At 44.0% G+C, this 25,682-nt stretch overlaps 1 protein-coding gene and 1 long non-coding RNA gene across 9 annotated transcripts in view; both read left to right on the top strand.

The window, feature by feature from the left end:
- The window catches only part of LOC130683862 (uncharacterized), a 54,386-nt gene extending 36,217 nt beyond the window's left edge, over positions 1 to 18,169 (top strand). For both annotated transcript variants that reach the window (XR_008997902.1, XR_008997901.1), the window contains one exon: positions 16,065 to 18,169. This is a non-coding gene — a long non-coding RNA (uncharacterized LOC130683862). The remainder of the gene's footprint in view (positions 1 to 16,064) is intronic.
- Positions 18,170 to 20,398: 2,229 nt separating this feature from the next.
- SMOX (spermine oxidase) overlaps positions 20,399 to 25,682 on the top strand; it is a 40,550-nt gene continuing 35,266 nt past the window's right edge. For 3 of the 7 annotated variants that reach the window (XM_057502766.1, XM_036885098.2, XM_057502761.1), the window contains exon 1: positions 24,298 to 24,465. The gene's annotated coding sequence lies outside the window, so the exon portion shown is untranslated. Of the gene's footprint in view, positions 20,513 to 24,295; positions 24,466 to 25,682 lie in introns of those variants that run through there. The other 4 variants (XM_057502762.1, XM_057502767.1, XM_057502765.1 and 1 more) reach the window with 4 other exon arrangements.

Genomic DNA, 25,682 nt, shown 5'->3' with positions numbered 1-25,682 from the left:
GAGCCCCAGGGAGCCCCAAGCCCATGGGAGACGGGATGACCTGCAGACACCTCCCTGCTCTGGCCCTTCAGGGGTCTGGGGTTCCAAGTTGGGAACAAAAGCAACAAAACCTGAGTAATTTTGGCTCCAAACACATCCAGGGGCCTGTGGAGAGGGGAAGGGGGACCTTAGTTAAGTAAAAATATGAACACCAGAACAGGAATATGGTAAAACAGTTCAGTATTATTATTCCCTGGAAGCTGCAATTATGGGCGATTTCTATTTATGTCTTTGTGGTTTTGAAACTTTCTTTGATCAACATGAATTATGTGTACAATAATTAAAAATGAAACCATAAGAATAGTTATAAACACCCCCACATCCATCCCTTAGTGCCAGCTTCCTCTCCCGGCATCAAAGGAAAGCTCTATTTCCTCAACTTTGTGTTATAAAAATTTCTCAGCATACAGACAAAAAAGAAAAAATAGTACAACAAACACCTGTACAATATACAATATACCCTGCCACCCAGATTCAAAAGTGGTAATATTTTTTCATATGTGCTCTCTTTCTACGTATATGCCTTTTTTGGGGAACATTTGAAAGTAAATTGCAAATATGATATTTCCCTTCTCAACACTTCTGAATATGTCTCCTAAGTATAAAGATACCCCTAAATCCAGGCCAGTTTCTGTGGAATGTCCTACAGTCTGGCTTAGCGAGAGGCAGCCCTTCCTGAGAGGGGAAGAGGGGGTTCTCCCCAGGCTACTTCCCTTCATGAGAAGTTTCTCTAGACTGCTTTACCTGTGCAGGTCATCTGCAGAGTCAGGGGCTTCCCTGACTTTATCAGACGATATCCCATTTTGTTGTCTAACTCCTCATTCAACATTTCTTGAGTAGAACAACTCAGATCAAGACCCTGCCCTGCTTCCAGGGAGTCTGCAGGCCAGGTGCTGGCAGGAAAGGGGCACTGGCAGAGGTAGAGGAGGGTGCTTCCCTGAGGCTGGGCAGAGAAGGTATTTCAGGGGGGCAAGAGGGTGTCAGAGCTGAGACCCTAAGGATACATGGGAGGATGTGGAGCTGGGGACATGTCAGGATTGATGGAAGATGCCTCCATTAGATTTTCACGTTAGAAAAATTTCTCCATGCACATGCTCAACAATATCGTTTGAATGAATGAACTACTAACTGGAGAATGGATTGGAGAGGGAGAACGCTGGAGGCGCAGGGACTGTTTGGGAGCTATCGCAGTCCTCCTGAGGAGAACCTCAGCGAAAGCTGGAGCAGGTGCGTATGGGGTTATTAGCAAGGTACAATCAGCAGGGTTTGTCTTTTGACTCGATGTCGTGGGGTGGGGTGTGCAAGGAGGTAAGTTAACACTGGATAAAGCACCCACATTTCTGGCTTGAGCAATGGGACTGAGGTTGGTGCCTTTGATGAGCTGGGTAATTTAAAGGAAGAAATAGGATTTTATGGATGGGTGGAGAAATAAGCTTTCTTTGGCACATATTTTGTTTGGAGTGCCTGAGGCTCATCTGAGTGGAGGCATCTGATAGTTGGACATTTGTATGAAAGGTCAGGGATTCATCTAGACTGAAGATACAGATTTGTGGGGCTTTAGCAAATGCATGACAAATGAAGCCACACCTAGGGAGAGAGAAGTGGGCTGAGCCCCAAACCCGGAGGAACTGCCATATTTGAGAGTTAGAAGGAGACTGAAGAGGAGTGGCCAGAGAGAAGTGAGAGGAAAGCCAGGACCTGGTGCCAAAGAGACCAAGAATGCTGCCAGGGAAGGAGGAAATGATTAATGAGTCAAATAACCCCAAGAGGGCCAGTCAGATGAGGATGCAAAGGCCCACTGAGGATGTTACGTGGAAGGGCAGCTTCAGTGAGGAGGTAAGGGCAGAAGCAAGATTCCAGAGGCCTGAGTGATAAGCCCTGTCCTACTTCACAGGCAGGAAGGTGATCAGGGAGGTTTTGCTCCAGGAGCGATAGGAAGGAATTAGAGAGGCTTGGGGATAGATGGAGAGCTCTTTGACATGGGGTCTGTCTTTCTCCATTGTCCCTCAGTATCCTGGTAGGGAGGAGGAAAGCTGGGAGGGGACATGGGGGTGGAGGAGGGATGCGGCAAGCACCAAATAAACACACCGTCCAGGGCAGCCAGCCAAGGCTGGGCCCAGAATATCTGGAACGGAATCCACCTTCCTTCTGCAGCAGGAAGTGGCGTTGGGAGCTGAGTTGACTGGAATTTCCGAGCTGTGAGGATGTTCCTGGTGAATGCTTTTTATTTATTTATTTTTTCATTCATGAAAAAGAGTTGGGATTAAACACCCCCCTGCCCCCCCACACCAACATCCCCTCCCACAGAGGAAGCGCTTTATTTAGCCTCATGTTCCCAGTTGAAAAATATCCCCGAGGTTTGGAGGCTTCTGCCGGGTTGAATGTGGCCGGATGTGAATGCGTATGGCAGGATCAGACTCTTTGTATCTTGATTTTGGCTGAGATCCTAAGAGAATAGGTGGTACCATCCCACCCTCAGCACCAAGGCGAAGTCCTGGGAGACCACTTACACATGATGTGAAAAGAGGTGTTGAAAACCAGATTTGGGGACCTTAGATGACCCTTCTGCTTGGCCCAAGAGGTTGGTGAGGCAGAGAGAGTTGAGAATTAGAGAGAATTTCTTTGGAGGCACTTGTGCTGTGCAGTCTCCATCTCCCTTGGGGTGAGACAGAGCGTGAGTCCCCTTATCTAGGGTCAAACGAGAGGAACTTCGATAGCACCACTCAGGAAGCTTGATATATACACCTCGAGCTTGCAGGACACAGTCCACCGGTATCTAATTCACCCAAGAAACTTGACTTGTGAGAGAGTGTGCCTAGAGCTGACTATTTGGGGTCTAAATGGAAATGTGTGTTTGGGAAGTATCTGCAGCCCCCAAGGTGGTGGGTCAAGAGGGGCTGGTCGTCTTGTACCAAATGCGGCCGTACACACGAGGCAAGAGGGCTGTTTAGATCCCTCCCCAAAGGGCTACCTGGCATGAAGGGGTGATCCCACATGAAGACCTGCAGGTGAACCATCCTAGATACCTGGGTATCTATAAGAGGTGGCTTTTAAGAGACATCCTAAGCAAGAGATAAGACTGGGACCTCAAGGCTTTCTCAGGCATTTATAGGAAGGGCTCTTAGCTATACAGCAGGCATTTATCCAGCAGCAAAGATTAGAATACAGTTGTTGCCTTCACATCTGTGATGCTATGATTTATCATAAGAAATAGATATTTGGTCTTCTGGCACAAAGACCCTGGTTTCTGACTCAAAGCTCCTTAAACCCCTGGGATTTCCTAAGTGATAAAAACAAAGAAGGTGTCTTGATAACAAACCCCTTTTAATCTCACCTGAATTTATGTTAATGAGGTGACTTTGGGAAAGCCCCTAAGGATGGGGGCTCATTGCCAGGAAGACCAACCATATGATTACAAGGCTGGAATTTCCACCTCCACGCCCCTTACACACATTGGAACACCCAAGTCTATTATTTCATATGCTCTTAAGGGAGTTATCATTATGCTGAATAAGGGAAAATGTCATAGTATAGAGGCAATGAATACAAGTCAAGAGTTTCAAATGTTAAAAAAGAAAAAGAAAAAAAAGATGTTCTTTGAGTACTGTTACCTAAGTGTCAAATTGATTTTGGATAAATACACCTGAAGCCTTCTAGGGAACTGAAGGGGCTGGATTGCTAAGGAAACTCCAAGTCTGGTCAGAAACCCTTAAAGCAGCCCCAGACCTGCACCACTAGAAGCCAGCTGTGAAAGCTGTGCAAAACCCAAGAAGGGCAAACTTCTTCAAAATCCATTTTAAAATGAGAAAAATTAATCCCCAGGGGGGCAATGCCAAGACCAAAGAGGAAATGAGCAGAACTAAGTGGACCAACCATGGAACCGATCCCACTGTCAAGGCAATGACCCCATGACTCTGGCCCACCCAGTGGGCTTGATCTCAGCTTGGACAGCTGACTTCTGGGCTGGTTCCCCATGTTCTCAGTTTTCAAATCAGACTTTTGTTGCAGTTATTCTGTTTCCACTCCAGCTTTGTGTGAATCTCCATGTGTGATGACGGCCAGGTGACTTGCCTTTTATTTTATATGTCACTGAATGCAGAAAAATTTATCCAGACCTGATGGAGAGAGCCACACGTTTCCCATAGATCCTGGGCTTTGATCTGGAGTCATCCGTTGGGTAGGACTTTGGGGTCATCTCCCTTGGGAAGGAGCAAGGGTTTTTCTGTGTATGGGTGGAAGAATTTGCATAACCAAAGTGGAAGACTGTTAGAAAGATTATTAAATTGTACTCTATCCTCTCTGTTTTCCTTTTATTCCATGGTAACCTCACAAAAAAAGAAGTTTTTGTGAGGCACTGGCTTGCCCAGCTGTGACTCCATTTCCCAGATTCCCCTGCAGCTAGATGTGGCTATTTATTCAGGCCAGTGGAATATGAGTGGAAGGGATGTGTACAGTTACCTAGTTGTGCCCTTAAAGAGAAGTGTACTTGTGTTCATTTTAGTCTTCATTTCTGTTTTTTTTTCGCTGTTTCCTACCATATGTAATCATCTCATTATCTTTCAGCACATTTTGATATAGTAGATTACATTTTAAAATCTGTTTTGTGGGCACATCTTTCTGGCTCATGTTCATTTTCTGTTGGAATGCTATTTGCTCCTCATTCTCTTTTTTCTTAAAATAACATCATATAGGATTTAGCCTTGATAAATTTCTATTGCTTATTTCTATGTGAAGTTAGTTTTCCTGAACTTTTAGAAGGAAGCTGGCCAGGACTTCATGTACAAGATGAATAGAAGCAATGACAGTGGGTTTCCTTGCCTTATTCTAGAATTTTAAGGGTAAAAATTTAATTTTCTTCCACTAAGTATGATTTTTTAAAATGATTTTGGTGGATATTACTTACGAGGTTTATGAGGGTCCCATCTGTTTCTAGATACTTCCGAATTCTTGTTTTTATTGAGTGTGATTTAAAAACCATTTTGTTTTTATTTGAGATGGTCTCATGTATTTTTTAAAGTTTAATAATGAGGTGAATATTTAATATATTTTAATGTTGAATTATTTCCAAATTCTGGAGCTAAATCTAACCAAGGTATGATGTATTGTTGCTTTAAATACATCACTGGATACATTTTATAGAATTTTGTTTTGAATTTTTGTATCTATGCCTTATACGTTACAGAAGTCTGATATTTCTTTCTCAGTTTGTTCTTGTTTGGTTTTGGTATAGAGATTTTGCTAACCTCATAAAATGAATTGGGGCAAGTTCTCTTACTCTCTGATACAGTTAGCATGAGATTGGAATAACCTGTTCCTTGAATGCTTTGAAGAAACTGCCTATAAAACCATCAGAACCCCATTTTTCATGGTAGATTTAAAATTTTTTGACTGAATTTCTAAAATGGTTATAAAATGACTTGGCTTTTCTATTTCTTCTTGAGTCAGTTTTGGATAGATTTCTTTTCCAGGAAGTTGCTTCTTTCATCTAAGTTTTAAAGCTTAGTAGCAAAAAGCTGCTCATAGTTATAGTTGTTTATAGTTTTAAGTTCTGCATTTTCTATCACTATGCATCTTTTTTCATTTTTAATAAATTAACTTTGTATTAAGAGGACATTTATGATACTCATTCTTTGCCATTGTTGTAAAATACCCTGTGGTCTACTACGTGGTCAACTTTTGTAAATATTATGTATGTACTTGAGAAGAGTGATGCTATTTTTTTTCTGTTGTTGGGTGCATATGCCTTTTAGGTCAAGCTTACTAATAATATTGTTCAAATCACCTGAATTCCTTAAAAATGCTTAATCTATTTCTCAAATATTGAAAGAAGTTTGTTAAAAATTTCCACTAATGTGGGTCCATCAACTTATTACAATATTATCAAATTTTGTTTTACTGTGTTTAATCAATTATAAAATGTACATTTTTCTCACATTTTAGCATTTCTGTTATTGGGATACATTCACAATTGGCGGTATCTTATGATTGCTTTTGGCCACGGGGAGGTTATAATGAACTCCTTGCCTGAGCAGGGATGAATTTGGTTAGAGTTGTTCATATTGTCATCATTACATTTGATGAGCTGAGGTTTTATACTTCTGAACAATATTACATTAAATTAGCACTGAAATGAAAAGTTTTGTACACTCTATATACAGAAAGAGAGCAGCAGGGCAAGAGTACTTACAGGCATGTCTTGGAGATATTGTGGGTTTGGTCCAGACCACTGCAATAAAGTGAATAGCACAATAAATCAAGTTAAATAAATTTTTTGATTTCCCAGTGCATGTAAAAGTTATTTTTATACTGTACCCTAAGTAGTCTATTAAGTGCACAATAGCATTGTATCTAAAAAAAAATAATGTACATACTTAATTTTAAAACACTTTATTGCCCCCAAATGCTAGTCATCATCTTAACTTTCAAAAGTCATAATCTTTTTGCTGGTGAAGGGCCTTGTCTCATTGTGATGGCTGCTGACTGATCAGGGTGGTGGTTGCTGAAGGTTAGGGTAGCTGTGGTAATTTCTTAAAATAAGACAGCAAAGAAGTTTGCCACATTGATTGACTCTTACTTTCATGAACATTTTTTTCTGTAGCATGTGACACTGATAGTATTTTACTTGCAGAACTTCTTTAAAAATTGGAGTCAATCCTCTCAAACTTTGCCACTGTTTTATTAACCAAGTTTATGTAGTATTTTAATTCCTTTCCTGTCATTTCGACAGTCTTCACAGCATCTTCACCAGGAATAGTTTCCATCTCAGGAAGCCACTTCCTTTGCTTATCCATAAGATGCAACTCCTAATCTGTGAAAGTTTAATCATGAGATTGCTGCAATTCAGTCACATCTTCAGGCTCACTTCTAGTTCTAGTTTTCTTGCTGTTTCTACTACATCTGCAGTTACTTCCTCCACTGAAATCTTGAATCCCTCAAAGTTGTCCATGAGAATCAACTTCTTCCAACTCCTGTTAATGTTGATATTTGGAGTCAATCCTCTCAAACTTTGCCACTGTATAGCACTGTATAGCTTAATGGTATCTAAAATGGTGAATCCTTTCTAGAAGGTTTTCAGTTTACTTTGCCAGATCCATCAGAGGAATCATTATCTATGGCAGCAACAGCCTTAGAAAATGTATTTGTAAAATCATAAGACTTGGAAGTTTAAATTACTCCTTTGTCCACGGGTTGCAGAACAGTGGGTTTCATGCAGGCATGAAAATAATTTAAATCTCATTGTCCATTTCTATCAGAATTCTTGGGTGACCAGATGCATTGTCAATGAGCAGTAATAGCCTGAAAGGAATCTTTTTTCTGAGCAGTAGTTCTCAACTGTGGGCTTAAAATATTCAGTAAACCATGTTGTAAAGAGATGTGTTATCATCCAGGCTTTTTTTGTTGTTGTTCCATTTATAGAGCACAGGCAGAGTAGATTTAGTGTAATTCTTAACAGCCCTAAGATTTACAGAATGGTAAATGAGCATAGGCTTCAACTTAAAGTCATCAGTTGCAATAGCCCCTAACAAGAGAATCAGCCTGTCCTTTGAAACCAGGCATTGACTTCTCCTCTATAACTATGAAAGTTCTAGGTGGCATCTCTCAATATAAGGTTATTTCATCTACATTGGAGATCTGTTGTTTAGTGCAGCCATCTTCATGAATTATCTTAGCTAGATCTTCTGGATAACTTGCTGCAGCTTCTACGTCAACACTTGCTGCTTCACCTTGCACTCTGCTGTTATGGAGATGACTTCTCTCCTTAAGCCTCATGAACCAACTTCCGCTGGTTTCAAACTTTTCTTCTGAAGCTTCCTCATCCCTCTCATCTTTCGTAGAATTGAAAAGAGTTATGGTCTTGTTCTGGATTAGGCTTTGGCTTAAGGGAATATCGGGGTTGGCTTGATCTATCTGGACCACTGAAACCTTCTCTACATCAACAGTAAGCCTGTTTCATTTTCTTATAATTCATATGTTCACTAGAGTAGCACTTTCAAATTCCTTCAAGAACGTTTCCTTTGCATTTAAAACTTGGCTAAGTGATTGACACAAGAAGTCTATATTTTGGCCTATCTCAGCTTTCAACATGTGTTCCTCACTAAAAGTAATCATTTCTCACTTTCACATAAAGTGAGAAATGTGTGACTCTTCCTTTCATTTGAACACTCAGAGGCCATTGTACAGTTATCAACTGGCCTAATTTCAATACTGCTGTGTCTCAGGGAATAGAGAGGCCTGATAAGAGGAAGAGAGACAGGGGAATGGACAGTTCCCAACACACACAACATTTATCGTTTGCTGCTTGTATGGGCCTGGTTTGTGGTGCCCCCCCAAAAAACAATTACAATAGTAACATCAAATATCACTGATGAGGAAATCATAATACATATAATAATAATAATAAATATGTTTGAAATATTGTGGGAATTGACAAAATGTGACACAGAGACACCAAGTGCAAGTGCAATAAAATGAAATGCAATAAAATAAGATATGCCTATGCATGATGTTGAAGGAATTATGATTTTTTTCTTGCAAAGCAGCAACCAGGGATTTTATGATATAAAATAATGATACCCATAAGTAGATGAAACTGCATTATGGCCAGAAAGCTTGCCTGTCACTCACCAAGCAATGGAAGTACAAGCAGAAGGAATTCCATAACCCTTCAAATTTGATGAAATACATTTCAAAACAATGAGAGGTTGGTGTGATTGATGTGTCATGTGGGAACTTTTACTAAAGGTTTGAAAATTAGTTTCTCAGAAGTTTTTGCTGACTTTGAATAAAAGCTGTTTAATTTCTAGTGATGTGATTCAACTAGGGAAAAATGAAACATCAAAATTGTACTGTCAATTCTAAAGGCACTGAAGAAATTCATATCAAGCACAGGTTACCAAAATAAGCACATCACTGTGATGTCATATATAGCTGCTGCTTAACAAAATATGTCATCATACTTAATATGAATGAGGTATTCATGTAGTTTAATTTCCAAAATAGAGTACTTATGAGAGTGAAAGAGGGAGTTGAAGATACCTATGTAAAGATAGCAGGGATTTTGAAATTATGAAGTGATTTATAAGAGTGAAATTTTCTCCAAAGGTGTTCTTGTGGCTGCATAAAATATTGAATGGCTGGGCCAGTGGAGGATTATCTAAAAGGCATCTGGCCTAGATGCACAGGTGCCCTGGGCAACCAGTCCACCTAGTACATTAGCTTGATGCATTTTGTGGGCATTTGAACAGTGAGATTATAAGCTTAAGAGAGAAAAAGAAAGGAAATACAGATAGGAGGGCCAGAGACTGAGAGAACACAATGACAAATTCTAATATATTTGTAATCTAAGTTCCAGAAGTTGAAGGATGAGAGAGAAGATGAGAACAGAGGCAATATTTGAAGAGATAATGGCTGAAAAATTTTGGAAACTATAGAAAGATACCAATCCATAGATTCAAGAAACTCAATTCCAAAGAGTCTACATGAAAAGAAATCTATACCTAAACACATTATAGTGAAACTTTTCCTAAAGAGAGGACCAAAGCAATGAAAAAAATTTAAGAGCAGCCAGAGGGGGAAAAACTTGATAACTTTTAGTTAGTTGGCAATGGGAATGAGAAGAAAGTGGAATGATATTTTCAACCTGTTGGAAAAAAAATCCATAGAATTCTATACCCAGCTAAAATATATTTTATTAAGGATGAAATAAAGGCATTTTCATACAACAGATAAACCTAAATTGTGAGTGGATCCCCAGCAGAACTTAACTGTTTTCAGTAGATAGAAGGAAAATGAACTCAGATGAAAAGGCTGAGATGCAAAAAAATACATGAAAAGCAAATAAAGAAAGAAAAGTACATGTGTTTATATGTTTTTCCATTGTATTCACCTTCCAGCATCAGACACACTCCCTTTTTATGGTTTTGCCACTTGCTCAATTCTTCGGAGCTCCATCTGAAATGGAAAATAAAAGAACTATTACCAAATGCTTTAGGAGGTTGAGAAGAAAGTAATTTCAAGGCCAGAGTATTTCCAGTCACTGGAAAGACTAAGACTACCTTTATTTTGGAATATGTGATGGAAACCACAGACAGAAAAATATGGTTTAGAGGAAACACATGATGGAATCATTTCTAGGCTCTTCTCCTGTCTAAAAACTGGATTACAAAAAGAACTGTCAAGGCAGTGATAAAACAAACAGCCCAATAAAAAATGGGTGAAGGATTTGAACAGACATGTTGCAAAAGAAGATATAAAGATGACCAAAAAAACACTTGATGAGATGATGCTCAACATCATTAGTCATTATGAAAATGCAAATTAAAATTATGAGATGTCACTATACATCTGCCATATAACCCAGCCATCCAACTTCTGGGGATTTATCCAAGTGAAATAAGAACTTATATCTGCACATAAATCTGTATGCAAATGTTTATAGCAGTTTTATTCATAATCTCCCAAACAAGAAATAGCCCAAATGTCCTTCAACTAGTGAATGGATCAACTCTGGTGTATTCATATAATGGAATACTACTCAGCAATAACGAGGAGTGAACTACAAATAATATACAACATGGATGAATCTCAAATGCATTTGACTAAGAGAAAGAAGCCAGATTCAAAAGGCTACACATTGTATGATTCCATTTATTTCAGAAGAAGCAAAATTATAGGGACAGAAAACAGATCAGTAGTTTCCAGAGGCTAGGGGAAGGGGAGGGGTTGACTACTAAGGAGCATGAGGGAATATTTTAGAAGGGACTGTTGTATATATTGATTATGGGTGGTGATAACACAACTGTATGAGTTTTTCAAAACTTGCAGACCTTTATAATACCAAGGGTAAGTACTACTGTTTGTACTTTATACCTTTAAAAAAAGAAGAGAAAATCATGCACCCTCAGGGTATTTTACAATCTCATTCTCTTTGACATGGAAATAAATGCTGTTCATTTGTGGACAAACACACACACACATATACCCAAAACATTGGTTATTGTCATGTCAGATTTCCAGAACCATTTCTTCCAGTCCTGTCTCTCCTTTACCAGATGAACCTTCTACCTACTTTACTAAGAAGAATTGGATAAGATGAACACATCTGACCTTTCTCTCCTCCACCTTAAATTTCCTCTTCTTATTCATATGAGGATTCAGGATAACCCCAACCCGCCTCAGGGCATTTGTGTTCTAGTAAGGTAAAAAATTTTAAGTAGTTAAAAAGTAGAATAAGTTTGTCAAAAAGTATAGTGACTTGGTGGTATGACCAGACACTGGCATCCCTTGATGTTACAAGACAATTTGAGGATGAATTAGCTATTTAGGCTAAGTGGAAGGAGCCAATCCGAAAGGCAACATATGGTATGATTCCAACTATATGACATTATGGAAAAGGCATAACTATGGAAACAGTAAAAAGATCAGTAGTTGCCAGGGCTTGGGGAGAGAGAGGTGGACTGGTGGAGCACAGAGAATTTTTAGGGCAGTAAGACTATTCTTCTGTATGATAATAGTGGACACATGTCATTATACATTTGTCAAACCCATAAAATGTACAACATGAGTGAACCCTAATGTAAACTATGAACTTTAGTTAATAGAAATGCATCAATATTGGCACATTAATTATAAGAAATTTATCACAATAATGCAAGTTTTCAAAAATAAGGAAAATTGGGAGGGAAGGTGAGGAGGCATGTAAGAACTCTTTGTGCTTATACTTTTTGCTCAATTTTTTCTTTCATTTAAAAGTCTATTAATATAAAAAATTAATGCAGAACCATTGAACTTTAGATGTGAAGTTTTAGGAATACTTGGCCAATTCTCTTTTCCTTGAAATTTCCTTCTTATGTCTACACGAGTGATAAGCCATAATTCACTGATCCTAAGACACATATATTTTAGATCTCTTCATCAGAATGCATCTTAAAATGTGTGACATTTTAGATTTGATGAAATATGGTATGATAAAATATTTATCTAAATAAGTCTAAAGAAGCTCTTTCAATACATATTAAATAAAAATCTAAGATTAGAAAGCATTATTCATAGTTTAATTGGTGTTTGTTTTTCTTTTTAAGTGGGGTTTAAAATGATAGCACATCGTATAATTGATGGTGCTCAGATTAGATTAAATGTAGTATATGTGTACACTATAAAAATTGGCTAGATGATTCATATTCATCTATTGAATGATGCTTTTAGGGGTGGAGATTAAGATTTGAATTATGATGCCTTATTTTTTGTATTTAAAAATAAAGCAATGTAAAAGTATAGGCAAAGGGTCTGTTTGTGTTTATACAGAGGATCAAAGCCTAATTTGGCTACCCCGAAAATGAACTAAGATACGATATGAAAAAGAACTTCCAACATCAGCACTCTCGGGAAGACTCATGACAGAAGATGATCAGCAAAAAAAAAAAACTCCAACAAAGATCCACGCACTGTCACAGGTGTAGATGCACTCATCCCACCAGTTCCTGGACTTGCCATGGGAATGATGAAGGAGATATCTAAGCTGGCCTGTGCATACAGTAAAACAAAAATTGGACTGGATCTATACTGTTGGAACTCAACCAAGAATTAGGAGAAGTGCAAATTGTAGCACTCCAAAATCTTACAACCACAGACTATTTATCGTTAAAAGAACATATGGGATATGAACAGTCCCCAGGAATGGGTTGTTCTAGTTTATCTGAATTCTCTCAGACTGTTTAAGTTCAGTCGGACAATATCCACCATATCATAGATAAGTTTTCACAAATGCCTAAGGTGCCTAACTGGTTTTCTTGGTTTCACTGGAGATGGCTGGTAATTACAGGTATGCCTTGGTTAGGTAACTATATTCCTATTATGTTAATGTGTGTGCACAATTTAATTAGTAGTTTAAAACCTATCCATGCTGAAGTTACTCTACAAGAAGATATGTCAAAGAAATAATCAATCTTCCCAGGTTTTCTTCTGCCTGCTACTTCTATAGCTTTTCTTCTTCCTACCTAATCACAACCTTTAAATAGAACTCGTGCCACATGTCAGATTTACCGAGTATCATAATTCTTCCAAGTGGTAAAGACACCTCAAGACAAATGCTGGGCATAGAAGCCACAGGGCATAAATATGCAAAGAAGTAAAAAGCTAACCTTTTCAAACAATAAGGCTTCTCTCTCACTTACCAACTTAACATTTCCCTGTATGGCCCCGGAAGATGACTGGTTAGCCAGAGACGGGTAAGATTCCTCAAGGGAGGAACAACCTAAGACAGGCACAGTCGCAGGGGGCCATCTGGTGAGAAAATGGGGAGCAGCAGAGGTGAGGCTTAGAACCTCCCCCCTCATGTTCTGAGAGAAATCTTCTGCATACATGGATGTTTATTGCCCTCGTCTAGCTCGGATTAACACATAGTCTACAGGCACACACCTGATCATCTACATTTGCTCTCTTACAACACTAAACTCTGTTTTCTACCTTTATCTTGTATCTACCTACCACTTCAGCATTTTATTAAAAATAATAATAATAAAGAGAGAAATGTGGTATCCACATATAAATCAAGTATAAAAATCAAATGAATATTCATATTTGAACTGACTGTGTATAGTTCATAATGCATGAACAAAACCGAAAGCTTCTGTGATGACTGCCCTTGCACTGTTCACCATGTAACTTATTCACTATGTAAGAATTTGTACTCCATGTAAGAATTTGTTCGTTATGCATCAGAAGATTAGAGACTGATGAAAATTAGGCTTGGGGTGGATTAATGATTGTGCATTGAGTATTGACCCCCCTATACAGAAATTTATTGTGGTTAACAACTATTTGATCAATAAATATGAGAGATGCCCTCACACACACAAAAAATATATATATAAACACACTTCCAATTGTAAAATAAATAAGTAACCGGGATGTAATGTATAGCATAAGGAATATAGTCAAAATATTGTAACAACTTTGTATGGTGATACCTGGTACCTAGAATTATCATGTATATAAATGTTGAATCACTGTGTTGTGTACACCTGAAACTAATGTAATGCAATACTGTTGTCAACTACCCTTCAATAAAAAAATAAAATAAAATAAAAATAAAGCAATGGACATAAAATGTTAACAATGATCAAATATGAGAAGTAGGGGTGTTTTATTTTTTATATTCGAAATATTTTATTTTCTATATTCAAAATTCTAAATAACAAAACAGAAATACCTGGAAAAGAAAATCCAAGAGCATGTCAGGAAACTTCTGGAGCAGGCTTGCAGCCAACAATTTTATTTGCCGGGGAGGATTCTTGGACAATCAGGGGATGGTGGAACTCAAGGGGGGAAAAGTCTGGCAGGCAGATTTGAAAAGACAAATATTGCATGATTCCACTCATATGAGGTACCTATAATAAATAAATTCATAGAGACAGAAAGCAGGATAGTGGTTACCGGTGGCTGAGGGTGGTGGGGGCAAGGGGGTGTTATCATTTAATGGGTACAGAGTTTCAGTTTAGGATGATGCAAAAGTTCTGCAAATGCATACAGGTGAGGATGGCAAGACCTTGTGAAGGTACTTAAAGCCACTGAACTGTGTGTTTAAAAATGTAAATTTTCTGATGACAGAAAATCTGAGTAAGCAAGATTTATATTATGGTCAAAGACAGTTGAGTAACAATCCAAGGTCAGGGGAGCAATCATGGGCGGTAGAGGCAGATTTAGCAGACGCCATGATGGAGCTGGAGGGCTAGAGAGAGCAGTCATTTCCAAGCCCAGAGCCCTCCAACACTCAGAAGAGGCACACCCAGTGAGGTAGGAGGAAAACCAGGAGAGTGGACTGAAGAAGCTCGGAAGAGAAAGCCTGCCCAGCAGGATGCAGTGGTCATCTGTCTTGCATGTTTCTGAGAGTCCGGCTGAGGTGGGGACCAGGGGATTTGGCACCACCGGAGTCGTCAGCATTTCAGCAGAGGGCTAAGCAGGGCAGCGTCCTCAAGTGGGTGGGAAGGGAATTGTGGTGATGGGAATGATGGGAACTACTTCTAAGCCTTTGAAGAAGCTTTGCTGGGAATATTAGGTCGGGTAGCTGGAGGCAGATAAGGAATCTAGGGTAGGCCCCACCCTTTTTAACGATGAGAGGCACTGGAAAAATGCTCGCTTGCTTATGGGAATGGTCCACTATTCCCTTAAGATAGGGAGTAGGGGAAGAAACAGGAGGAGGACACTGGTGTGAATGGCTTTGGGGTGGGAGCGGAACACCTTCGCCTCTGAGGAGATGGAGAGAGAAGACCCTGGGGGGGTCTGCAGATTGGGTGGTGGAAAGAGGACGGCATCTGTTTCCTTACCCGCTGAGCTGGACAATGTGGGGGTGTTGGATGTTTGAAGGCAGAGAAGGGATAAACAAGTCAGAGCGGAGAGTGGGAAAGGGACGCTCGTGGAAGTGTGGCGGGCCCGGCGGGCAAGGCACACTGCGCCGTGGAGTATAAAGGGAGACCTGTGACAAGGCTGAGTGACCTTCCCTGGCAGTGGGCAAGCTCGGGCAGGTGGGTCCAACTCAGCTGTGACCAGCAGCAGGAGCATCACCCAGGAACTTGTTAAAAATGCAAATGCCCAGGCACCACTCGAGACCTATTGAATCAGAAGCTCTGGGGCGGGAGTCCCCTCCTCTGTGTTTTTCATAAGTATTCCAGGTGATTCTGAAAGCTTGAGAAGCTCTGAACTAGAGTGAAGGAATCAAGGGCGTTGGGGATGGCCTGCAACTTACGTGCAAAGGGCTGCCCTTCTCGGGGCGGAAGTTCCCAGGGCTGTGAGCGCCGGGTGTGTCTTCTCTCTTAACTAGAGACAGATCTATAAGCAAACCCCGGGAATTGCCAAAACCAGAATGACATTTAAAGGAACTCTAAGCTTTCTAATGAAAGATTATTTCGCAAGGCAAACAACATCCCTTCACACGTGCTTTTTTTTTCCACCCCAGAGTCTGAATTTGAATATTGAGTTTCCTGCTCGAGGTGTTTTGAAAAGACCCTGGATTTTCCTTCTCTCCCCAGGTCATGTTTTCTGGTGTTGTCACAAGGACCTTCCTGAGGACTGCCACATCTTTCCACATGGCTCCATTCCAGTTTTCAAGTCTGTGGGGAAACAACGATGAACTGGCCATTCTCCTATGTTTAGGCCTTTTCCTTCTCAGCTGAAATAGACAAGGATGAGTCAGCTTCTTCCAACCTCCAGCATCTCCCAGTCCTCCCGTGACTCAGAGGATGGTCTGTTTAATGGGTAAGTGCTCCTCCCAGGAAGTTGGCAGCCCCAGCCTCCCCCTACCTGAGTCACTGTTCTCGGGTGCTCCTATCTAGACTCATGGCCACCGAGACGGGAGAGGCAGGCCCAGGAAGATCAGCGATAAGTGGCCCAGGGAGGAGGATGGGCGTTGAAAGGCTAAGGTGCAGGAGGCTAAATTTGTTCCTCATTTGCTGGTGGCTTTGGATGGACCCACAAAGGATCCAGCGTCCCTATTTGAAAATGGGAGAAACTGTGTATCCTACCACGCAGTAGACTCAATAGCAGCCCAAAAGAAGAGGAGCCCTCAGGGAGTATATCTGGGTGGAGACACACTTTGGAGCTTTCCTGAGCAAGAGGAAGGGAACCCTAGGGGCGGTCCATCTTTGCAGATTTATTGCACAAGCTGTATCCTGAGCAGAGCCTGCAGGGGGTGGGGAGGCCTCCATGGGAGGAGGGGCAGGAGCTCAGCCATGGGGAGGCTGGCTAGAGGCAAGGGACTTTGGCAGGTAGGGGCACCTGGGAGCACCGTTGGGGGCCCAGAGCAGCTGGTAGAAACACAGCAGGCTGAGACCATGCTTGGTACTGCCTGAGTTGCTGGTTCTCACTTTCTTCTTTCTCTTTCTCCTTCACTGCCTCCCTGCTCTGTCTCTATCCATCTTTGTCTCTCTTTGTCTTCTCCCCAACCCTTTTCTCTCCTCCCACCGTCTCTCCTACATCAGCATAGTGGAGGCTCCCCTCCCTGTGGGTTGAGTGTTTTCTTTCCTGTTTAGATGGTGACTGGCATCCATCTGCTTATGATGGCAGCAATCAACCCATCCTGTTTACTTGTCGCTGACACAGTGGCTGTGGTCAGTGAGGCTATCCACCACAGCCCCCCAGGGTGGGGTGGGGACCCAGATGCTGACACGCACAGGCAGACACTCAGCCATGACCAGGTTAGTCTGCTCCACGAGAGCCAGGAGGTCCTGGGCTGTCCTGCTCTGATGTCTGATGTGGCACAGCCAGCTGGGCTGAGGTCACCTCCTCTGCTGCTGACGTTCATGGCCCAGCATGCTTGGCACAGACTCAGGGCTCAGAGACAATCTCCTGACTGAAGCTGAGTGCACAGTGCACAGCTCCTTAAAGAGCTGGGAGGTCTCAGAAGTGAGAAGGGCAGGGCACACAGGGATCAATGTTAGAAGGCATTTTGCTCGGAGCTCCCATTTTCACATGGGGGAGTTAGGACCAGAGAAGGCAAAGGGCTTGTGAAATGGGTCACCCTTTACCACATCCCCTCTCTGCTCAGCGTCTCCTGCTTGGGCCCCTCCCTCCAAGTTCAAGTGATTAGAGCTGCACATTTTAGTGTGTTTTCCCAAATCCTGCACAGTGGTACTGTTGAGGGGTAGGCTGGAGATGGTCCAGGTTTCCAGGGCTTGGTGCTATGAGCAGGGAAAGGGGCAGGGGAAAAGCCAGATCTGGGAGAGTAGGTGGTGGTGGTCGTGGACCGTTAAATAGAGGCATGGAGGAACCAAGGCCAAGAAGATGAGGTTCTCTGTTTTCTAGGTGCTTCCTGGGACCTGACTCCTAAACTCTGAGCACAAGGGCCTTAGCAGACAAAGATGCCAAACATAAAAGCCAAGAAACAAACAAAACCCACAGAAGTTGAGAGTGTAGGTGGATGCCCTTTGATGCCTCGACGAGGTTCTTGGAATTCTTGAGGTCATAAGAGCCTGCTTCATGGCGAGATTGCATGCCATGTTTGGTGAAGAGGCAGACAGACCTGGGCTTGGTGGGCCCGACTCTGCCACTCACAGCTGTGTGACGAGCCCATGCTTCTACTTAAGAAATTGTCTGAAATTCAGATTGAACTGGGTGTCCTATATTTTTATTTGCTAAATCTGGCTACCCTCCAAGCTTCCCAAATGTCGGCCCCTCACCCCCAGCCTGAGGCCATCAGTAGCAAATCCTGAGTTACTTGGAAGTCTGGGATTTCACTTTAAAAAACTTCAAGTTTAAGCTCATCTCCATCTTTCTATTCTTGTTTTATTATTAGCACCACGCTCTAACCAACTGAGGTAACCGACCATTTGTCTATCCTTGTTTTGCCATAAAACAGACACTAAATTATCCTGGTTAAAAAGCAAACATCTCCCCCCCTGTTTACACCTGATTGTGAATTAATTAAGGTCCTGCTCATCCTGAATGGCAGACTGTCCAGGTGGATGGAAGGAGGATCTGGGCCACACATGTAGTCCTGGTGTTTTGCACCGGTCACAAGTAAATGGGGAAATAGGCAGTGAGATTTTCCAAAGGTCACATTTGTTCAGTTTAAAGGACTCCACTTTTGCCTTTCTATTTTGCTTTTTTGATATGATTGATTGCCTTTTTTTTTTTACCAAATGGGAATTAGTTAAAAAATTTTTAATTCCCTTACTTGGCAAGATAAAGGCAGGAAGAGAGTCAGAACCTCCAGAAAAGTGTGGAGGAGCCAAGAGGGTACCAACCAAGGGTGCTTTTAGAGCAGTGGCTGTACACTAGAATAGGCAGAATGCCCACGTGTACTGCAGACTCCCTGCATCAGACCCTGTGGGGGTGGAACTGAGACATCAGTGCTTTATAAAGCTTCCAGGTTATTCCAATGTGCAGCTGAGGTTGATAGCATTGCTTTGGAGCTTTGCTACTCAAAGTCTGGCCTGAGGACCAACAGCATCGGCCTCATCTGGGAGCTTATTAGAGCTGCAGAATCTCAGGCCCCTCACCAGGCCTGCTGAGTCAGAACCTGCCTTTTCAACAGGGTCTCCAGATGCTTCATTTGCAGTCTGACAAGTCTGGCTCTAGTGTACCTGTCAGGAGCCTCAGCTTGATGGGGTGGTCCCAGCAGCAGCTGGCTTCCTTCAGTGGAAGCCTGAAGGCTGCAGGTGCTAGTCTGGTCATCAGAGCCTGCTGCAACATCTCCCACTCTCGGGCATGCTAAGTTGGAGTCTCACCCACAGTACTGGAAGTTGTATCCTCTGCCTGTATCTTTTAGTGTCCTTTCATCGGCACCTCACTGTTCTATTGGGACAACCATACAGTAAACCAAGGATTACCAAGATTTCAATATCAGGGACTCCTGTCCTGGTGGAGAAACCTAAGGACACCAGTGAGGATACGTGGAGAGGACAAGAGGAAGTACAGAGGGTAGACCTGACCTCAGATGTAATATTCATTTACTGCATGGCCATTCAGGTCTGGCTTTGACTCAGGTACTCTTGTTTTCTCTTTCTGCAATTGGATTAGATGGAATTGACATAATTTATGACATCACCCATAAAGGCTGGGTGAGTGAGGGTTGTCTCTATCAGTTGCTGCAACAGTGCTGTGTAACAACCATGAAACCTCAGTGTCATACAATTAGTTTCTATTTCTCCTGTGTATATGGGTTGGCTGGGATGGCTCTGCTGATCTCATGCATCTGTAAATTGGAGGGGTGTTGGCTGGTCTAGACTTGGACTGGATGTTTCAAGATAATGGTCTGGGTGAGTTTTGTTCAAGGTTCTGGGTTGAGCTCTCGTCTGCTCCTTGCGTATTCATTCTGTGGCACCAGGATGACAGGCAGTAGTTATCCAGGGGAGCATGTCTAATGGAGGTGATGAAAGCATAAGAAGGAAGTGAAACATGCAGGAACTCTTAAAGCTGAGCAGAAACTCTCAAAACTGAGACACTACCACTACTACTCCATTTGGCCAGAGAAAGCCACATGGGTCAAGCCCATCAGTGGGTGGGAAAATATACTCAACCTCTATGAGTCCATGGCAAGAATGTGGATGCAAAATATTACTCTGGGAAGTGAAAAATTGTGACCAGTAAGTCAACCCACTGTATCCTCCAACCAGGAATGACACTTCCTTGGGGATACATCCCTTCTAGAACAGTATAAACTCACTCATGGCAGATACTGCTGCCTATTCACCAAAAATCCTTTCCTACTTTCCTGTGCTCGTAGCTAGAGCACATTTCCCAGACTTCCTTGTAGTTAGATGTGACCAGATGACTGGTTTTGGCCAGTGGCATGGGAGTAGGAAAAAAATGTGAGTCATTTCTCAAGCTAAGGTTTTCTCCTGCTCCTGGTTTTGTGCAGGTGACTGACTACAAGACCCTAATGGTTGATGGAGGCACACGTTTGGAATGAGCTTGGATCTTTGAATCACTAGTGTGAAGGAAAGCCATTGCAAAATGGAAATACCTCTTTATTATGTGGGTAAGATATGAATTTCTATTATGTTTGAACCACTATATTTTTGTGTCTCTTTGTTACTGTAACTAATATACTTCTTAAAGCCTTTCTTTGTTACTTTCCTCTCATCGCACAGGGCAACCCAACTCCCTGTGGTGGTGAGTATGGAAGTGCTTTGTAAAGTGTTCTACATGTGTGAAGTCTAACTATGATCAATGTTTCAACACAAAATGGAGTCTAATTCAGCTGTATAGATGTGGTGGAGACAGATGCTAATAATTGCTGGCACCTGGAAGGGGCCTGATGGCTTGGACATCATTTTTCACATCCTTTATTCTTTTTAATCCTCACCACACCTTGAGAGACAGGATTTTATCATTACCCTTGCTCTAAGGATGACAAAAGGGAGTCCACCAAACTTTCTCAAAGCCTCACATTTGGTCAGGTGCCTGAACCTGACCTTCCCCTTGGTGTTCTGGGAGGAAACAATGAGGAAACTTCTTAGATAAAATCCACTTTGCACCAATCAGTCTCAAAGGGCCCCCTTGAGGGGATTGGAAAGTTTATAACCAAGGCTCCTGGTGGTGGTGGTATGATTTGTAAGGAGCATTGAAAGTTCCAGGTCCTAGTTGAACCTGCCTACCCCAAGAATCTGTTCTCAAAGATAAGAGAGAGGTATTCCTGGGGTTCTGCTTTATGGTACATTATCTGTAAAGATGGCTACCAAGGATTCCTTCCGTATCTGTATGCACACTTGTTATTGGTTGAATTGTGTCTCCCCAAGGACATGCTAGGTATGTTGGAGATATGTTAGAATCCTAACCCCTAGTACCTCAGAATGAAACATATTCGGACGTAGGGGTTTTACAGAGGAATGAAGTTAAAATGAAGTGATTAAGGTGAGCCCTGATCCACTGGTATCCTTATAGGACTGGGAAGTTTCAACACAGAGATAGGTATATACACAGAGGGAGAACTCATTTGAAGAAGATGAAGGGATGAAGGCAGAGACTGGTGTGATGCATCTCCAAGCGCAAGATTGCCAGCAAACTGTCAGAAGCCAGGAGAGAGTGATGGATCAGATTCTCCTTCATCAATGGAATTAACCCTGCTGACGCCTTGATCTTGGACTTCAGCCTCTAGAACTGTGAGACAATACATTTCTGTTGACTAAGCCATCCAATGGGACTTTGTTGCAGCAGCCCTAGCAAACACAACAATCCATTCTTCCTATCAAGACATGGAGTCAATTTATCCTCCCCTGAATCTGGGCTTCACTTTCTGCTTTTCTGTAGCCAACAGAATGAATGTGGCAGAAGTAATGAATTGGCAGTTCTGGCCCTGGGTCTTAAGATGCCTGGAAGCTTCCATTTTCACCCCCAGAGGGAAGCCAGGCTGTGTTGTTGTAAGGAAGCCTCAGCTATTCTAGAGCACATGGAGGGAGAAGCAGCCCCAGCTAAGCTTCCAGCTGCTGTCCGTAGCCAATATCACATGCAGCAGAACTCTCTAGCTGAGCCCAGTCAATGAAAAGAGTTGTAAGAAATAAGAAATCCTTGTTGTTTTAAGCACTAAGTTTGAGTGTGGTTTGTTATGTAGCAACAGACAGCTGCAATGTCCTTTGGCAAGTGGTCCAGTGTGTCTGCTGCTGTGGTCTCTAAAGCCAGATGCCTCCAGGACCACCCTTGTTGTTGTGAGGGTTGAGCATCCTCTTGAATGGATTCTGGGTGATCCCTGTCTCCTCACACTTTTCATTTCCACCTAAAAATCTTCAGTGGTGCATCTGGTAGGAGGACCTGGATGATGCCAGCCCTCTAGCTGCAAAGGAGACTGGGAAAGAGTGTTTCTGGCTTTGGAGTAGGGGGTGCAGCATTCATGACATGGAAAGTTCTTCAAATATAGGAGGATGTTCAAAAGGTATGGGGCACACCCAAAACATGATGAAGGTCCTCAACAATGGTCAATGTATTTTGTGAGCTTTCTGTGTGCTTGGTACCCAGCTCTGGGCCCATTCACCTTCTAATTGTAAACAGTGCCCTGATGTCACCCTTCCTCACCGAGTCCAGGGTTGGGCATGCAATTCAGGCCCAAACAATGATATGTGACCCGGTCAGAGCCAACTTGGTGTAACCTGGCTTTTTGCTGAAAGAGGACTTGGGCTGTGAGGGTGGAGCTTATAGCTGCTGGCCACCATCTTGCTACTGCAAGCAACAGAGATGAGAGGTGAGGAGAGGAAGGTGAAGTCTTGATGATAGTTTCTGAGCCTCTTGGTACCTGGGTTGGTCAATGGTAATTGGAGTCTTCTGTTATATGAACATACAAGTTTTCAATTTGCTTACACCAAACCAATTTGATAGTTTCTCATCATTTATAACCCATCAAGTCCATATTAATATTCTTATTCAATACAACAACTCTTTAGAGTAGGTATTATTTATTAACCCTATTTTACAGATAAGGTAAGGAAAGCACAGAAAGGCTACAGCGAGGCAGAATTCAAACCTAGGAGTTCTAATACTGAGAGCCCACTTGTAAATATTCTGTTTCCTTGGTGGTAAGAGAGGATTCATAGAGGAGGGTGTGACATTTAACTTGTCACTTAACTCCAAGGGGACATAGTGGTTTGTTAGGAGGGGATAGAAAGGCTTTTAGGTGGTGGGAATAGCTTGGGCAATGATAAGGCCTTTTCTACTGAGAAGCCATATATGAAATTCATCATGTCCCTGCTCTGTAGCCTACCTCAAAGCATGTCACTCCTGCAGGGGAGCATCAAATCCCTTTTCTGCAGAGGCTCATCTACCCTCCTGGCCTCTGAACCCATGCAGACCTATGCTGTGTCCTGGGGCCTGGTGGGTCCCCTGAGGGATAGAGGTGAAGTAAGGTGCCCTTCTCAGCCTGAAAAACAGTTCAGGGCAGGGGCCTGGCTTTCTCTGAAGGCCTCTCCCCCTTGGACTGGGTCTGTATAAGCCCCAGAGGCCCTGGAGATGCTCATAGTGTTAAATAGAATGAAATTGTCAGAGACCAAGCATCCCTCTGCTCCCTGCCCCTGCCCCCACACTAGAACAAATGAGAAACTGTACAGGGGACCAGAGCAGTGCTTGCAGAATCTCAAATGGAAAACGAATAAACAAATAATTTTGAAATAATTATTGAAAAAAGAAAAAAGGGACCCTCACACTTATATGTGCTTTGGTTTTTATTAAATCAAGGATGAGGTAGTGGGTACCATGGGCTGCGAAGGGACAGGCTGTGCCCATTTGAGTCACTCCCCTCCCCCAAGCTCCCACAATGCCCCTTCTTTTGAGGATTTGAGGTTGACACTAAGAGGTCTCAGGCGCAGATGGGGTGGCTGCATCACTGTTGGGGAGAAAATGAGATTGGAGGTGACCCCTGGGGATGAGCCCCCTGATCCCAATTGAGATCCCTTGGAGGGTTTCAGGAGGAGAGAGGGGCTCCCTTTCTTTCGAAAGAATGGTTCCAAACTCGGCGGGTAAACTGAGGCCCGTGCGTTCTGGCTGATAGTTGCCTCTCGGGCCGCCTCTGCCCTACGTTGAGTCCACCCTAGGGCGGGAAGGGCCGGATGGCTGCGGGGATGTGGGGACTTCTGGAGCCCAGCTTAAGGAGGCCCTGTGGGGTGCCAGTGGGGAGCCCTGGGCCCAGGGTCCGGAGGCAGGGCCACCGCGGTACTTAACCCCGGGGCTTCAGCTTCCCTGTCCCCGGCGGGGCGGGCTTGGGGAGGAGCTCGGCGCGTCCCCGCCTCGAGGCGGAGCGGGGGCCGGGCCCGAGCGGGCCGGGCGGGGTGGGCCGGGGACGCGAGGCGGAGCGGGGCTCCACACAGGCCGCGGCGGCTGGCTCGGGCCCCTAGGTCCCGGCGGCGGCTGGAGGAGGAAGCCAGGCGCTTGGAGGAGGAGGGGAGGCGGAGGGACCGAGGCTGGAGCGCCGCTCGCCGCAGACTCACTTCCCCGGCTAAGCAGGGAAAGGTACCGCGCGCCCGCTCTCCGGTCCCCAGCCCCCGGGCCCCCGGCCGTGGCTCGGGCGCAGGCGGGGCTGCGGCCGCCGCGGGAAGGCGAGGGGCCCGCAGCGGCTCCGCGGGCTCGGCAGGCGTGGGGCTCCGGCGGCCGGCGCGGCGCGCGGCTCGGAGGCTGGGGTGCGCAGCGTTCCCCGAGGCTCGCGGAGAGTGGTGGGCGCCGCGCCCCTCTCGCTCGCGTCGGGAAGCGGCGGTCTGGCGGGGTGGCGGGGGTCCCGGGCGAGCGCGCGGCGGTGGAGGACCCCGCGGGCTGCGTGCGGCGTGGGGGAGCCCGGTGGGCGCAGACAAAGCCGGCGCGGGCGCCCAGCGACTACTCGGGCGGCCCAGAAGGTGGGCGCTGGGGAAGAGAAGAAAAGGCTGAGGGGCGATGGCCGGGACACTGAGAGAGGCTGGGCAGTCTTCCCTTCGGGCGGCCAGGTGATCTCCGGGGGCCGGGGACAAGGTGGGGAGCAGTTCTTTACGAAGGGCCAGCTATGGGTTCAGCGGCCGCGCCGGCCTTTGCGAGAGTCAGGCTCGGAAAGGGTTAGGGTGTGTGGAGTGCTCACTTTGGGGGGAGGGGCTGAGGGAGGTCACCGCTGTGGGGTGGGGGCTGGGGCTCTGCTGGAGCAGGTGACCGGGCCATGGACCCCTTAGCAGCTGGCAGGAAGGGGCACAGCCTGATGAGATAAGTGCAGTGGCTAGCATGAATGGTGAGAGGTACCCACAGGTTGTTTGCAGAACCTGCTGGTGGTGACACATCCCCTGCCAGTCCGGTGCCGGGTAGGGGGTGGGGAGTTGCGGATGGCAACTTGTCAGTGTTTGGAGCAAGCAGGAAAAGGGCAGGTGCCCTGAGGGTCGTTGGAGTGGCACGAATGGAGGGATGGGTGGGTGTGCATCTGAAAGTGTGTGCAGTGAAGTCTACCCACACCCCTGCATTCTGCTGCCCTTGCCCCCTTACCTCTTGTTAAGGCGGAGGAAGCACCCAAGTTCCTGCTTCCACGGTGGTCGGCACTGTCCTCTGTTCTGTTACCCTTTCTCCAGCGTTAGAAGTGGCTTCTTTCCCCCTGGATCATCACAGGAGTCTAAGAACATGCTTTGGCACGTTCTTCCCCCTATATAACCTCTTCTTTGCCTTCATCCCTCACTCTTGCCCAGCTACAGACCCACTTCCCCACATCTCTTCAAAGCAAA

The sequence above is a fragment of the Manis pentadactyla genome, chromosome 5 (genome assembly GCF_030020395.1).
Source record: "Manis pentadactyla isolate mManPen7 chromosome 5, mManPen7.hap1, whole genome shotgun sequence".
Taxonomy (NCBI): domain Eukaryota; kingdom Metazoa; phylum Chordata; class Mammalia; order Pholidota; family Manidae; genus Manis; species Manis pentadactyla.
The sequence above is the reverse complement of the archived record's forward strand: the minus strand, read 5'-3'. Positions and strand labels throughout refer to the sequence as shown.